Below are 13426 nucleotides of genomic sequence, written 5' to 3'. Positions count from 1 at the left end.
CCCTAGGGACAATTGAGTCCATGGAAGTGAGGACAGTTTCCAGACCTCCCTCTCAAGGAATTGCCAATAAAAACTTGTAAGGTCAATAGGAAACTCTACTGCACCAGAGCAGCGTGCACTAGACAGCACAGGTCTCTGGAACACCCCCATCATGGGAACATGCAGAGCCAGCCAGCAGCTGCTTCAAAAGTGCTTAGGCCATAGACTGCAAGGGGGTCAGAGGAAAGTACAAAGATCTCTCTACAATACCTGAGACAGAATGTTGTTGCATTGCCCATACTCAGATTCATGTAGCAGTCTGTGACCCCCAATTTTAGGAACATAGTAGAGCAGGGCCCCTTCTCACAACTGCAGGGCAGAAGGGATTATTTGTGATCATCCATAGACCACAGTACAGGCCAAGAGTGCAGTGAGTACCTCTCATAAGACTTTGAAGGAATTAAAGTCCTGGGGTTGGGCTCAGCACAGCTGTAAAAACTTTCAAAAGCTTGGGAAAGTGTATATTACACCCAGGAAGCAGAGTTCCACCTTATCAAAGAGTTAAAACTCAAGTTATAGGCTGGGGAAATGAACAAACAACAGAAGATAAAGAATCTGACCAAAGTCAATTACTTCGGTGCCATGGAGGATCAAAATACACAGTCAGAAGATAACAAAGTCAAAGTTTCTATATCCAAATCCTCCAAGAAAAATATGAATTGGTCTCAGTCTATGAAAGAGCTCCACAAAAGATTTTGAATATCATTTAAGTGAAGTAGAGGAAAACTTGGGAAGAGTAAATGAGAGCAATGCAAGAAAATCATGAAAAGCAAGTCAGCAGCTTGGTGAAGGAAAAACAAACAAACAAAAATAACATGTTAAAAATCAGTATGGAGGAGTGCTGGAGGAGGTGTCTGAACAAAGTCTTGGCCCATCATCCTTGCTGTGATAATTTCATCTGGAAAGGTGGGCCATCAGATTGAGGGAGCAGGTGGGTCCCTTGTGGTGATGGCGCACCCTAGGCCTGATGGCTCTGCGGTCTCTACACTGGGCCCCTGATGTGGCTTCAGCCTCCAACTTCTGCTCCCTCAAACTGCTGCACCTCTACCTGATACTGCAGGTGGAGTTCAATCCTCCAGGGTGTCTGGCATCCCTGGTATCAGCCACTGAGTGGCTCTGAAGCTATGTTGCCTGGGTCCTGAAGGAGCCTCTGAGATGCATCTCAAGTCCCACCAGTGGCTTAAGGTGTTGCAGGCTGCACTCTGGGGAGTTACCAGAGGAGCTTGTGTCCTTCCAATCGTCCCCCTTTGCCCATTGTGGCCATACACTAAGAATGGCCTTCCTGCAGCCTTGCCATGGGTAGCTTCCAGGGAGTGCTTCCAGCTGCTGCTCCCCTACAGTGTAGGCAAAGGACCTGGGGTTTGGTGGCTGACTTCAGAGCAAACAGCAGGGAAGAAGAAGAATTCTGTCTATACCCAGGTTCAGACCATCCTCAATGGAGTTTTCTTCCCCTGCTTATACATTCCTGTAGTGAAAATAAGTATTCTTCCCTCATTGAGGTGCCAGATGGATTTACAGCAGTGATGCATGCCACCACATGGGAAAAACAAGGCTCAAATAAGTTCTTCTTCCAAATGTGTCAGCCTATCCCCTTCTACCTGGTAGCTTTGGCTGTTGGACATCTGGTTTCCCCTGAAGTTGGACCTAGGAGTTCTGTGTGGACTGAGTCAAGCTTGATTAAAGCTGCCAAAGAAGATTACAGTGGTATGAAAGAGGAATTTCTGGCAACCAGAGAAAAAATTTTTGTACCCCATGTTTGGGGAAGATATGACTTGATCTTCATGCTTCCCTCTTTCCCCTTCCAAGGCATGGATCCTGACTAATTTTTGTTACTCCATGTCTATTGGCTGATTACCATTCCTTGGAAGATGTAATCATTCATGAGATCCCTCACAATTGATTTGGATATCTGGTCACCAACATCAACTGGTGCCAGTTCTGACTGAATGAAGTTTTCACTATGTGTGCCCACAGGAGAATCTCTACCATCCTCTTTGGTTCTGCTTACTCCTGCCTAGAAGTTGCCACGAGTAGGGCACTCCTTTGGCAGCATATGGATATTACAGGAAAGGATCACCTGCCAAATAAGCAATGGTGAAGACTGAGCCAGATATTGATGCTTATGATACCTACAATGAAACCCCACATGAGAAAGGGTTCTGTTCTGTCTCTTACTTAGTTCACCTGGTGGGAGACCAGGACTGGTCTGACAACTTCCTTAAGGCCTTTGTCAATGAATTTAAATTCCAAAGCATCTTGGCTTTGGAATGATATCCTAGAATTCTACTTGGAATATTTCCCTGAACTGAAGAAAAAGAGAGTGGATTCTATACAGGGCTTTGAATTTGATAAATGACCAAACACAACAGAATGGTCCCCTTGCCTTCCTGACCTCTCCCCTGGTGACTCCCTTATGAAGCTTGTTGAGGAGCTGGCCCAGCTTTGAGCTGCTGAGAAGTTAGTCTTAGGAGTTATAGCTCCTGTGGATATCTCTACCTGGAAGACCTATCAGCTGGTCTACTTCCTGGATATGATCCTACAGAAATCTCCTCTACCTTCTGGGAATATGAATGAAATGGGAGACACCCCAAGGTCTTGAATGCCCAAAATGCAGAGCTGCATTTATGCTGGAGTCAAATCATCATCAAAAATTACCACCAGCACGATTTCAGGAAAGTACAGGATTTCTTGCAAAGTCAGGGAAAACAAGTACCATACCATGATCAGTGGCAGTAAGGCAGCCTGTTGCCTAAGCAAAGAGACTTTCTCTATCACTGCCCCTCCCCCAGCTCCACAGCAATGTTGTCAATTATGTCAAGTGGATTTTGGAATCAAAGAAGAAGAATTAGAGCCCCATGCTTGGGTCCTTAATGTTATTTAGGCATCATAGCCTTGGAGAAGACCTTTGGCTCTGCTTGAGGAACTTCCCTGAAAGTTGAATTCTGAACCAGGAAATCTTCCAATGGGTCAGTAGACCTTGGCATTGACTGTGCTAGAAGGCATTTCCATTTCAGCTTGGTGTGGCATAGGAAGAAGAGAGGTTGTTGCTTACTCTTCAGGTGCTGCACTGCACCACCTAGCTGCCACTCCACTGTGGCACCTGATTGCTTCTGGATCACATTTTTCATCATAAATTCACCAAAAAAGTTGCTTCACTATTTTTTCCCCACAGTTGCAGTTGTTAGCTATATTTTACTCCATCCTGTTCTCCCCCACCCCCATTTCCCTTGAGAGTAAAATCCTCTTTCAGGGGGAAAGATGGATATTCAATGAAATGGGGACTTTCACACTTTTCTGTTGAAATTACCAAAGCTGAACAGAAAATTTGATCTTCAGTACAAGTACAGGAGTCAGGTCAAGCACAGAAAGGGTGGATAGGAAGGGCAAATTATAAGATTTAATGATGATGATAATGAACTGCTTGTGTTCCTGCATGATAAGATGTTACTGATAACTCATATGAACCTTCTCATTTTTTTAGATCCAAAAGAAGGAGAATATAAAGACAAGGCATAGCAGGGAGCTGAATATGAAGGTATACTAAATTATTGACATGAAGTCAATGAGCAAGAAAGAAATTAATAGGAGAAAGGGAGAGTCAGAATGAGCTAAGATAGTTCATATAAAAGAGATAAGAAAAAGCTTTTGCAATAAAGAGAAAGGGAAAGCTGGTGAGGGGGGAAGGAGTGAGCCTTCATTCTCACTGAAAGTGATTCAGAGAGGAAATAGCATACAGTAGAAATCTATCTTGCCCTAGAGAGGGAAGATTGTGGGAGAGTTTAGTCAGTTACAACACACTTTTGAGGAGAGAGAGAGAGAGAGAGAGAGAGAGAGAGAGAGAGAGAGCAGAATAAATGGGGGTGGGGAAGAATAGGATGGAGGAAAATATAGGTAACAATAGCAACTGTGGGGAAAAAATATTGAAACAACTTTTCTGGTGAATTTATGATGAAAAATGTGATCGAGGGGTGGCCAGGTGCCACAATGGAGGGGCAGACCAATACCTCACTCTTGGTCCTTTATCTCTCTAAAATACATATTAGCTATTCATTAGTATAATGGAAATATTTCCACAAAATGATAAACTTATTTAATTGATTTTGGATAAGAAAGAGTGGTTGTAATGGATTGTATAACAGTCTCATTGTATAGTTTAGATGATTAATCTAAAGGATTTATACATGGTAGTGTAGTAAATTCCAGAGACACAAGTTATATCTCTAAACAATGGCATATAATTTAGATGTAATCATAGTAGGAAAAGGAGAGTACAGGTAGTTCACATATGAACTTTTTTCTACTCAGACAACTGATATAGCCTTGAGCAATATAGATAAAGGAATCTATTACCTAAGAGTTTCTGAATAGAACACAGCCTGGAATTTATCTAGATGAGTTACTTTTTAACTCTTTAATCAGAATGAAGTTTCTCCAATTAGGGGAAATGACTGCTTCTATTCTTTTCTTACAAAAGAAGACCAAAATGACATCACTATGATACAAACATGTTGCAGTGTGTCCAACTGTAGCTTATCAGACCAATACAATCTCAGAATTGTCTTCCACAGGTTGGGCACGAATAGTTCATGTGAACACTTGCTATGTGGGTACTCTAAACTTACACATTTCACATTTCCTTGTGTTACTTCCATTCTGCCTTGATTATAGAGAATAACACTCTCTGATGAGGGCATACCATGTTAGATTGGTCCTGTGCCATATACAATTCCAAAATTCTTAAGAGAGATCTTCAGAGTGAGATCTGAATACCCTTGAACAAAATGTGAAAATTCAATCCTATCATCAGTCTTGGTTTTTCAGAGGCTGATTTGTCCTAGTAGAGAATGGGGAAATAGAATGTAAATAACAAAAACAAAAACAAAATTAAAAACCCTTAGATTTTCTGATAGTAATTGGTTATTAGTATAAGGAAGAAATAATTATTTCATCTATATTTAATTGCCTAACTACAGAAATAGAAAACACAGAGGAAGAGTTTTTTTCATATTTTGTATCTTTTTCATCCATATTATATTGGTAAAAGCTATCATATCCAACAATTTGTCAACAGTCAATATTTGCTCTACAGAAATCCTCAAGTATATATCATGTATTCATCAAATGTGCATACATACAAACACATATATACACACATGATGACTTGTGGAAGATTACAAATGCTTATCTATATGCGTGTTATTGTGAATCATTGCATATTACTCATAAAATGATGATGATGATGATGATGTTTGACCTTCATTCTTGAGGAAAACCATGATATCAGGAGAGGTGATGCCATTAGAAGCACATGAACTGTATATGAATGAAGGAGTGCCAGACCTCACATTTTCTCCCATGGCTTAACTGGGTCCAGGATATTGGATATGAATTAGGATGACTGGAGATGGTCCTGCATGGGAGGCAATCAGGATTAAGATGCTTGCCTAATTTCACTTGGTATCAGATGTCTGAGGCTGAATTAGAAATATCATCCTGCTGATTCCAAGAGCAGTGCTCTATCCACTGTGTAATCTAATTAATACACACATGTTTGTATAATCTTCCAGAATATTATATTCTGATGCCTGTTTATGATAAGGAAGTAACCCTTGGTTATAAAGGATGATAATAGTGGATGCTCAGTTTTTTGCAACCACTTTCTTTTTAAGTGAAAAGTTTTAAAATGATAAAAATGGAGAAATGAATCTCTAAGATTCATGTCTTCTGGCTAATCTATAATCTTTAAAATAACATCTGTTTCCTCCAAAAGGGAACTACATGTCTCCTGACCAAAAATTAGATATACTAAATTGTAAGTTGTAGATCCTAAATTAGAAATCTACATTCCCGCTATAAATGAAACCAAAGAACAAAAGGAAACTACAGATTAAAGGAACAATGGACTATAGACTTTCCTTGCAGAGAAAAATAGAGGAGTTTGCTCCATAGGCAACCAGGAATATAATTTCATGGGACATTAGATCATCTCTTATTGAAGGGATCACAATGAGAATTTGCAAAAGGATTATAAGATAGCTAGTCATTCTGCTGATGTCTGCTTTCAGAGATGGGGAGAAATTTTGTCAAAAGGTGATGAAAACTTTCAAATTATTTAATTAAAATAGATGAGTTTATTGAAGGAAACAGTAAATTTGATTTTCTGAGGAATTATTAAAAAGAATATGTGTTTGACATATAGGAAAAATCAGGTGAGGTTACAAGTAGCATCAGAGAGAAATCTAAGTCAAATCCAAGTCATATATATACCTCCAATCCACAAGTGAACTTCGTGTACAAAGTACAAGAAATGTAACACTGACATAATTGCTTATTTTCTTATGTCACACTACTTCACACTTATTGAAATATCCTTACTGTAAGATATGACAAGAAATCTGTCATCTGCTCCTGGCTGAGGAAAAAGAAGTTTGGAGGATGATAGAAATCCTCAACTAGAGTGCTAATGCAAAGACAGATGAAACAGTGGCTAAAAAAAGCATCATGGAGAATGCTGGCAGAAAAACTTTAGTCATGGAGATTTCAGAATAAACCTTATCCAGAAGAGTCCAAGATGGGAAAAAAAAAAGGCAGGAATAAGTCATGACCAAAATATCAGATGGAGAGTTCAAGTCTGAAAACAGATAAAGCAAACAGATAAAGAAATTTGCAATGCAAATAAAAGTTTCTTTATTTTTCAGGTGTAGATGGTACTTGTTGGTCAGTCTTTTTTTTTTTTTCTGTTCCTAAAATGGATCAGCTTGTCAAAAGATAAGAAGAGAAAAACACTTTAGGCTTTGAATTTCTGCACAGTCAACCAAAAATCACTAGCAAGCAAAATTTCTAAAATACATCAATTTAAATAGTCTATATTTAAACTGTCTAAAATAAAGAAACTAGACCATGTTTATCATTGAAGAAGATATAGATTTGTTAAAGGATTAATTTTCCATGTTTGATTTTGAAGGGAGGAAATCACATCATGAGTCTTTTGTGAGTAATAATGATTAATATGTATAAATGAATAGACTTTACTTAAATAAAGAGGAGGAATTAAAATGAATAACCTGAGCTAAATATTAACTTTGCTTGTCTGATTTAAAAGAAAATGTCCCATAACATATTGAAGGGGAAAATGACTTTTTTTAAGTGATTGAGTAATCACTTCCCTTTCCATAAGGATTCTCTTCACATCAAATAGGACACCTTTCCTGATGAGGAAATTGAGGCTAAAAAATTTTCCTAGTGTCAAACAACAAATGTGCAATTTAGGAATTTTTCTTTAAAGGGAGAAAACCCTCTGGAAATTTATTTATATGTTAAGATTTATTTAGAATACATTTGCTTAATGAAAATATACTATTTCTATTAAAGATTTTTTTCATAGTTTCAATCATTCAGGTCTTTAACTATGGAACTATCCAAAATTCCATCTGTCTCTCAACACCCTATCCTTAGAGTCAATCAATTGCTAAGTATTATACATCCTACTTCCACCATGATTCTTCTGCTTGTCCCTCTTCTCTGTGTCCCCTTCTGCCCTCATAAGACCTCTACTCTAGGTAAGGTAATTACACTAGTCTCTTATTTGATAGAATAGTTTTTGCCACATCTCCTTTTAGCAACAGTATGCAAGAATAACAAATTAATGTCTATAAATCACAGGTCAGAATATGCTGCTTTCCTTTTCAAAACATTTCCATGGCTCCATATTGACCCTAATTAAATGCATGATTTTTTCCCAATATTTCAAAGATTACAATATCTAGCTCCCAATTTAGTATACTTAATTTATATCATTTTCCTTTCTAGCTTCTAAGTCGCAGGAACTTGGACTTATTGACACCTGTCCATATCTGAGGTTTATGTCAAGGACTATGTTCTGTACCTAAAATGGATTTCTGCCCCTTAGAGTCCCTATCATGAGGTCACTGAATTTCATTGAAGAACCTTGCCTACTGGCAAGGACTCAATAAATCCCTTTCCCAAGACACAAGACCATCCACTATCAGCAAGACAATAAATCCTTATACTAACCTGATCAACTCATCTTGTATCTTTTGCTCCAATAAAAGCTCATCTTCTCAAATGAGTGTGAGTCTTTCATTGGGAGAACAACCCATTCCTGGGGAGCTGATTCCCACTCCTCCCTAATAAATGCCAATGATTCTGAATTCTTTCCAGAGACAACCTACATACTATACCATAAGGCCTGGATTCCTTCAAATATCATCTTGCAAAAAAAATTTCTAATCTGCATTCACATGTTAATATTCTTTATTTCCTCCAGTTTCTTTTATTTGCTTACCTATATACATGGTGAAATCCTCCAAGTGAAATGTAAGCTTCTTGAAGGCAGGGAGTTTTAAAATTTGGCTTTGGCATCCCCACCAAGTTGTATAATATCTCACACACAATAACCAGTCAGTAAGGGTGTGTCAAATTAAATTTGATGTAGAATAGACAAAAGTGACCAAATCACTATGACTTAGGTATGAGCCTTATCATGAGACCTGGGCAACTTTTCTACTCACCCAAGTCCTACTTAAGCCCCAAATTTCTGTCCTCATTTCATTTTCTTTTTTTTTTTAGGTTTTTTTTGGCAAGGCAAGGGGTTAAGCAGCTTTCCCAAGGCCACATAACTAGGTAATTAAGTGTCTGAGGCTGGATTTGAACTCAGGTATTCCTTACTCCAGGGCTGGTGCTCTTTCCATTGAGCCACCTAGCTACCGCTGTCCTCATTTCTCTAATCAACTATATCATTTCCAGGTTTTAAGCAGAGATGGTCACTAGTGTTATATTTTATTTCTCAGTACTAAGAAAAATGATATAGTGAGGTTTATTATTCATGATGATCACTTCAATAATATCCATCAAAGAATAAAAGGAAACAGTTAAAGATTAAAATTTGATCTCAAGCCTTATAGTTGGACACTGATAAATAATTGCTGCTTCATTGACACAGTCAAATCAGTAAAAATTATTCATCTTTCTTTCCTCTTTTTTTTTTGGATGTTGAAAACTGTTTTCTTTTTTTGTAAGTAAGAGTTTAAACAAAATCAACAAAAATAGTGTAAAACATTTCTGTTATATAAAATACTTTCCCAAATTCCCCATATTCCAGATCACTATTTCTTACATGGCATTCCCTCACCTTAAGCATCAAATAATAGTATCAAATTGGGAAATTAAAATCAGTTTTTATTGGTAAAATTAATAATGGCTGCTCATAATTCTCCTTAATTCATAAAGTTCTTTTCTTAAAATAAGCCAGCATGGTGAATTGAACAATTACAAATCCTTGAAATTCAACCTGGTTTGATTTGAACTCTTGGTTAAGATTTTGGAGCTATTTCCCATGATCACTTGTCTCTGTCTCTCTGTCTCTCTCGGTCTCTTTCTCTCTCTCTCTCTCTCTCTCTGTCTCTGACATTCCCACAAACCATAGCAATTCCATTAAGGGGAGGAATGTGAAGAATTGAGAGATTATAGCCAAAATAAATCCAAGGTTTCTTTTAAGATACAATTCAATCCTCACCTCACTTAGGAGGTCTTGTCCTATGGCCCAGATGCAAAATCCTTCCCCTCTAAATTTAAGTCCCATCTATTATGCACTTAATGCATATTTATTGTATATGTGTGTGTATATATGTATGTATGTATGTATGTATGTATATATGTATATGTAGCTTTACTAATAATAATGAAAATTCCTTGAGAGCAGGGACTGTTATTGTACATGTATGTAAATATGTATGTATTTTTTTAAATCAATGACTATTGATTGTGATAGCATTGGTGATTTCTGAACCTCTCAGCCACAGTGACTGCTAAGAACAACTTGGAAGGTCAACGAGAAAAGTTTGCCACACCAGTGTGAGGGTGGAATATAGTCAAGTGCAGGCCTTACCAGTACACACTGGACCCCAGCAGACTATGAGTAACTATTGGGAATCAATGAATCAGCAGTGATAGCTGCTTATGGAGCTCTCAACCCTCAGATATTGAGGAGATTATAGTGGATGTCTTTGTTATGACTGAAGCAGCACTCTTTGCCTTAGCCATACTTAAATCTAGTTCTAAATCTCCAGTTACAGTACCAGGAAGCGGATGAGCAGTAGCACAACAAAGTTACAGTCACAGGGCAGAAAGAAGTGCTTGTCAGGACTTCTGGCCAAGATGGTGGTGAGAAGTCAACCACTGTGCTAAGATATCCTGGATTTCACTCAGAACTAATATGAATCAAGCTTCTTAACAGAATCTATATCTACAATACCAGGAAAAAGAACCTAGGAAAAGAACATCTACCAACAAAGTCTGCCTCAGGGGCTCATGGGTGAGCTGGGGGCAGAGAGCAGACAGTCAGTGCAGGGGTGGTAGATGAGACCCAGGGACTAACCTGAGAACAGCCACCTTAGATGTGTGAGTGGCATGCAGAAGAGCTCCAGCAAGGCTGGAAGGAGAGTTCTAACACAACAGCTAGAGAGAGATTCAGTCAGTGTGGCTGGTCTGGAAGACCAGGGCTGCCAGCCCTGTATTTTCATCAGACTCCTCATGTTTCTATTTGATTTCCCCCCACCCCCAACCATCCATGTGGGAGAAAATGACTCTTCCCAGTACAAAAAGCTAACAATCTCCCCCTCCCCCAGGCTCAGGTGTAAGCAGAACAGAGTAAATAATGAGGGCCCAGCACACATTGTTCAAGGATAATTGAGACACTGCTTCTCCTCCGTCCCCTCCAGACCTAGGGTGTGGGCCACAAATCAAGGTCAGGGACACTCCAGAGAAAGTCTCTTGCACCCCCTACTGACTGGCCCACTTGGAGTTACTAAGCCCAGTGAGCTAAACTGGTAGTATTTAATGCTCCATATGTGTGTGAACCAGCACCTGCCCAACACAACATCCTAGGAAAATGAAGAAAAGCCATCAAAAAAGGGAATTTCATTGAAAGCTACCTCAAAAGCAAAGATGCTAACTCAGAGAGAGCTAGAACTTCTGAGGAGAATGTGAATTGGTCTCCAGCCCAGAAAGACTTCTTAGATAAGATCAGGAAGAAGTTCAAAAATCAATTGGAAAAATTGGGAAAAGAAATGCAAGAGAAAATTAACACCCTACAAGAAGAAAAATATCCTTGAAAAATACAATTGGGCAAATGGGAAACTCCTTCAAAAATGGAACTTACTAATTGGAAAAGGAGTGGCAAAAGGTAAATGAATAAAATTCTTATTTAAAAAAATTGATTGGAATCTGTGGAAGCTAATGACTTCATGCGAAAATAAGAACCTGTTAAACAAAAAAACCAAATCATGAAAAAATTGAAGAAAATGTAAAATCACTCATTGGCAAAAATGGGAGACCTAAATATATATGCACCCAATAGAATAGCATCCAGATTCTTAGAGGAGAAGCTGAATAAGTTACAGGAAGACATAAACAGCAAAACACTACTTTTGGAAGACCTCAAATCTCTATCTCAGATTTAGATAAATCTAACCATAAAATAAGCTCAAGAAGGAAGTTAAGGAGATAAATAGAATGTTAGAAAACCTAGACACAATAAACCTTTGCAGAAAATTGAATGGGTGTAGAAAGGAATATACTTTTTTCTGTAGTCCATGGCACTCGCAAAAATTGAACATGTACTCGGGCATAAAAACCTTATAATCAAATGCAGAAAGGTAAAAATAGTGAACACTTCTTTCTCAGATCGTAATGCAATACAAATCATGTACAATAATAGCCCATGGAGAAATAGAACTAAAACTAATTTGAAACTAGGAAAAACCTCATTTCAAAGAATGAGTGGATGAAGCAACAAATAATAGCTAGAATTAATGATTTCATTCTAGATAATGGTAATAACAAAACAACATACCAAAACTTATGGGATGCAGCCAAGGACATTATTAGAAGATATATCTTTAAATGCTTACTATTTATGTTTTATTTATAAACAGAGAAAGAAGAAATATATGAAATAAGATTGCACTAAAAAAATTGGAGAAAGAACAAATTAAAAATCTTCAATTGAATACTAATTCAGAAATTCCAAAAATTAAAGGAGAGATTAATAAAATCTAAAGTAAAAAAAGCTATTGAAATAATAAATAAAACCAAGTACTGGTTTTATGAATAAACAATAACATTGATAAAGCTTTAGTTAATTTGATTAAAAAAAGAAGGAAGAAAACCAAATTACTAGTATCATAAATGAAAAGAAGTGAATTCACCACCAATGAGAAGGAAATTAAAGTAATAATTTGGAATTATTTTGTCCAACTGCATGGCAATAATTTTGATAACCTAAGTGAAATGAATGAATATTTACAAAAATATAAGTTGCCCAAGCTAAATGAAGAGGAAATTAAATACCTAAATAACCCTATCTCAGAAAAAGTATTGAAGGAATTAGAATTGGGAAGGAAGAAACAAAACTCTCACTCTTTGCAGATGACATGTAAGTATATCTAGATAATCCTAAAAGTCATCAAAAAACTATTATAAACCATTAGCAAATTTATTAAAATTGCAGGATATAAAATAAACCCACAGAAATCCTCAACATTTCTATATATCACTAGCAAGATACAGCAGCAAGAGTTTGAAAAAGAAATTCCATTTAAAGTTACGTCAGACAATAAAAAAAATATTTGGGAATCTACCTACCAAGGCAGACTCAGAAACTGTAGCTTGAAAGAGCTCAAAGTAGATATTGGAAATAAAATAATCTAGGTAGAGATAAAAGTGGGAAGAGGAATGAGAACAATGTAGGAAAATGATGCAAAACAAGTTTACAGCTCCATGAAAGAGGCACCCCCCCAAAAAAAACTATGAAAACAACTATAAAACATTTTTCACAAAAATAAAATCAGATCTAAATAACTGAGTAAATATCAATTGCTCATTGATAAGCCAAGCTAAAATATGAAAAATTATAATTCTGCCTAAATTAAACTACTTATTTAGTGCCTTGCCAATCAAATTTCCAAAAAATTCCTTTAATGAACTAGAAAAAAATTGTGAATAAATTCATATGGAGAAACAGAAGGTCAATAATATCCATGAATTTAATGACAAAAAGTGAAAAGTAGGTGGCTTAGCTTTACTAGAATTAAAATTATATTATAAAGCATCAGTCATCAAAACTGTCTGGTATTGGATACAAAACAGAGTGGTGGATTAGTGGTAAGAACTCCCACTTTAATAAAAAAAAAACTTAGAAAAATTGGAATATAGTATGGTAAAAACTTGGATTAGAGCAACATCTCACACCCTATACCAAGATGAGATCAAAATGGGTGCAGGATTTAGACATAAGACAATTGGGTAATGGCTGGACAAATTATTATATATGTATCTTTTAGGACAATATTATATTAGAAACTAGGAG

General features: G+C 37.1%; 1 pseudogene; it reads left to right on the top strand.

The window, feature by feature from the left end:
- The first annotated feature begins 1006 nt into the window (after positions 1 to 1006).
- On the top strand, positions 1007 to 2888 carry LOC141499274 (aminopeptidase B pseudogene; annotated as a pseudogene).
- Positions 2889 to 13426: the final 10538 nt, after the last annotated feature.

Source organism: Macrotis lagotis, chromosome X (genome assembly GCF_037893015.1).
Source record: "Macrotis lagotis isolate mMagLag1 chromosome X, bilby.v1.9.chrom.fasta, whole genome shotgun sequence".
Lineage (NCBI taxonomy): Eukaryota > Metazoa > Chordata > Mammalia > Peramelemorphia > Peramelidae > Macrotis > Macrotis lagotis.
This window is presented reverse-complemented; position numbering and strand designations above follow the sequence as displayed.